We start from the raw sequence: 4,570 nt of genomic DNA on the forward strand, positions 1-4,570 counted from the left end.
AAAATCTTCTTGTCTGCATGTACCTTCGTAATTTTCGATCTATTTTACCCATTGTGTTGCAAATAAGCGAATAAGTGCATTTTACAGCTTTACTTTGGGTCGCTGTCTGATATGCCACTTTTATTCATATAATTTGCTACAAGGACATTACACAGATGTAGCTGCGGGCTGGACATTACATTAATGAGATGAAATGATAAGCGAAATAGTGAAATTAATGAGAGAAGCGAATCGACGCCCGCCGATCGAAGCCCTTCGAGAACACTGTTCTTTTTTTTTCTTTTTTCTTTTTACTTTTAAAAACAAAAAAAAACACTCAAATGAGGTAATGAACCTCTTACATTAACATAAATTGAGGCGCTAAGCCTCTTATCAATGATCCCCGATCACATCTCTTGCCGCCTGCAGGCAATCCCGCAACAGCAAGTCGGGGTCCAGGAAGAGATATGCCACTTGTTTCAAAACTAAACATGTGGCTGTGTGGTAAGTAGCTTGCTTACCAACCACATGGTTCCGGGTTCATTCCCACTGCGTGGTACCTTGGGCAAGTGTCTTCTACTATAGCCTCGGGCCGACCAAAGCCTTGCGAGTGGATTTGGGGTAGACGGAAACTGAAAGAAGCCCATCGTATATATATGTGTGTGTGTTTGTGTGTGTGTGTGTGTGGTGTGTGTGTGTGTGTGTGTGTGTATTTGTTCCCCCAACATTGCTTGATAACCGATGGTGGTGTGTTTACGTCGCCGTAACTTAGCGGTTCGGCAAAAGAGACCGATAGAATAAGTACTAGGCTTCCAAAGAATAAGTCCTGGGGTCGTTTTGCTCGACTAAAGGTGGTGCTCCAGCATGGCCGCAGTCAAATGACTGAAACAAGTAAAAGAGTAAAAGAGTATCGGTAAACCCGCAATTTCACGTCATTTGGTACTATACTACTTAGAATAAAAACTCTGACATGTTCCACTTCAAAACTATTCCGTGTAATCTTGCTAGGTGCTTTGATGACCATTTATTTTCATACTCACTTTTTATATTCCTTGTTTTACTATTTCGTGGATATTTTCAGCTTATGAAAGACTATTAATATTTGAATTGTGTCGTGGACATGTTTTTTATTTGTTGAGAGGACATGAATGAGAGCTAGAATTTTACATTAGTATCCGGGTTCTTCCATGACAAATTTCAGGAAGCTGTTGAAAATGGGTGTGGAATAGTATGCAATCTTGTCTCTCAGACTAACGCATACTTCATGCCAATCCATCAGCTGACTACCTATGACCATGATACACAGGGTATTGCTCTATAGCATCTCTGTAATTTTCCTTATTTTCAAGTCTGTACTTATCGATGTCGTTGCCTTATATAGGGTCTTCCGTCAGATCAAATCGCAGGCAAATTTAAAGAGGATGAAGTGAAAGGCGACTTAATGCATCTTTCTCTCTTCAGTTATCTATTTAACCATCGAAGCACCTTTCATTGTGCCTCTTCTAAGTATAATACAAAATGACTCGTTGCTGTCACTTCTTCAGTTTTACTTTTCATTTCTTTGGAAAAAGATTCTAGTGAGAACTTTATCCGGTTTTGATGGGAGAAAAATCTTCCTGTAGGTTTCGAGTTTTGTTTATCCGCCCTATTTATATATTTATGGCGCCGATCCAGCATTTTGGCGCCTTTTCAGTTCTGGATATTCTATCTCTCTGGAATACATACATAAATACATACATACATACATACATACATACATACATACATACATACATACATACATACATGCGTACGTATAAGCATGTGTGTATCTGAGTGTGTGAGTGTGAGAGAGAGAGAGAGAGAGAGAGAGTGTGTGTGTGTGTGTGTGTGTGTGTGTGTGTGTGTGTGTGTGTGTGTGTGTGTGTGCGTGTGTGTATGTGTGTGTTTGTGTGTGTGTGTGTTTGTGTGTGTATTTGTGTATTCGTGCAAACTTGGACGATTGAAGTTGAACGTGATAAAACTTTTCATGGCAAAAATAGTAGAAATAGTACACAAACATTCACATTTGTGGTCTGATCAATAAGTATCTAGACTGTTGCCATAGTAACGAAACTAAAACATGCAGAGTGAAGCCGCTGGACACAGATTGATCTTGAACCCTGCTGTGCTTGTGCACCAAATTTTAACATTCTAGCTCACTGTTGCTGTTTACAGCAGTGCTTGGAAGGAACGTATGTAGCGTGTAATCGTCGCATTGACAATGACAGAGAAAGTTGAGCTGAGAATCTGCATCTAATTTTGCCAAAAGTTTGGCCATACTTGCTTAGAGGACTACACAAAGTTTTCAAAAAGTTTTCATCATTCTTGACACAATCAAAGAGATCTTGTGCAACTGAAACCTGGGTGTCTTTTTGGTCAGCTGAAAGCAGTTTTGGCAAAAACTTGGCAGATACACGTCTCATACCCAAATCTTCAGTGATAATGGACTGAACTGAACCGTAATTAATCTGCATATCGTCTGATAACTAATGGATGGTGATTCGACGATTTCCCTTCAGAGCTGCGCGCACATCTGCGATGTTTTACTCTGTTCTACTGGCTGCAGGTCTCCCAGAACGTTCGTCAGTATCAACATTTTTTCGGCCATCTTGGAAACATCAGAACTACTCGTACACTTGTGTGCGGCTCGTACACTCCGCTCCATACACTTTCTGCAACTTTGCGTCGGCCTCTGAAGGAGGTATCGATATGACAACTTTCTCTGTCATGGTCAATGCGACGATCACACGCTACACTCGTTCCTTCCAAGCACTGCTGTAAACCGCAAAAGTGAGCTAGAACGTTAAAACGTTGTGCGTATGCACAGTAGACTTCAAGGTCAATTTGTTCCAAGCGGCTTTACTCTGCGTGCTTTAACCTCGTTACTATGGCAACAGTCCGAATACTTATTGATCAGACCTCATATGTGTGCTCGGGAGCACGCGTGTACATCCGCTTGTTTGTAAATTTTGTCTACAAGGATGTTTGTGCGAATATATTATTTATTAAGAAGTTAGGTTAAGAAGTTTACTTTGTTGCCACGTGATAATGGATTCTATCCCACAGCGGCTTCGAGTCGACCGAAGCCTTAAAACTGAAACTGAGTAGACAGAAACTTCGTAAGCTCGCTGTGTTGTTTACAGTAGATGTAAACATTCCTGCGGTTCACATGCATACATGTAAGCATACGCACACATACGCATGGACACATACATACATACGTACATACATACATACATACATACATACATACATACATACATACATACACACACACAAAAAGGAGTTTGCAAATTCAGAACCCAAGAGCCACTTCCAGCTTCATACTTATTATTTTTAGAGCAACAGGATACGTATCAAGCCGTCTGGAGAAAAGTATCGCTTAACTTGGGTTCTTGGGGGAAAATGCAAATCCTTGATTGAAGCACTACACATGATCACAATATCTAGGACTAAAAAAATCTGTAAGACCTTAAGATGATGAACAAGATGCTTTCGTTTATAACCTTGCTACCAAACGGGTGGCGGGTCAAACTTCATTCTAAATTGAAAAGAGAAAGTGAACGTGGGTGTGTATTATTAAGGTGGTTATTTACAATTTAAAAACCAGAAGGCACAGGTTCAATTGTCACTAAAGTGCTGATTTTCATCCTTAGTCACTTTAGTGAAGATTGTTTGTTTTTTCTTTTGCATCCTTTTCAAGCCTAGCCAGGCTCATGGACCCGGTTTCCTGGTTTCTGTGGCGTATATGTCCCCCGCAGCTTGACGGGACGCCAAGAAACAGGAAGAAAGAGTGAGAGAAAGTTGGGGCGAAAGAGTACAACTGGGGTTGCCACCACTCCCTGCCAGAGCCTCGTGGAGCTTTAGGTGTTTTCGCTCAATAAACACACACAACGCCCCGGTCAGGGAATCGAAACTGCGATCCTCTGACCGCGAGTCCGCTGCCCTAACCACTGAACCATTGCGCCTCCACAGTGAAGATTGTACTTGTGCCTTTTGATTTTTAAACAGCTAATAACCACCTTAATAATTAATAATTTTCACTTTACCATTTTACCGAATCAGCCATTAATTCCTATGGTATTTTCTATAAACTGCCATGGCGAGTTCAATTTAACCCTAGGCAAGTGTCACTGATGAGGCTTAATTCTATCCGAAATTATTGATGATCTGCCACTCCTCGTTTGCTGTAGGAAAGTTGTCACCCTTGTCAATCAACAGATAAGTGCTTTGCCCGTGGCTAAGAGTTGTTTTGACTCTTATTTCTAGCAATGCTGGTATTGATTTGCACCCTTAGCCACTTTAGTGACGATTGCATATGTGTGCATATATATATGTGTGTGTGGAGGCGCGTGGCTTAGTGGCTAGAGTGTCAGCACTATGATCGTAAATATTGTGGTTTCGATTCCTGGACCGGGCGACGCGTTGTGTTCTTGAGCAAAACACTTCATTTCACGTTGCTCCAGTTCACTCTGCTGGCAAAAATGAGTAACGCTGCGATGGACTGGCGTCCCATCCAGCTGGGGAACACATACGCCATAGAAACCGGGAAACTGGGCCCATGAGCCTA

Source organism: Octopus sinensis, linkage group LG12 (genome assembly GCF_006345805.1).
Source record: "Octopus sinensis linkage group LG12, ASM634580v1, whole genome shotgun sequence".
NCBI classification, from domain to species: Eukaryota; Metazoa; Mollusca; class Cephalopoda; order Octopoda; family Octopodidae; genus Octopus; species Octopus sinensis.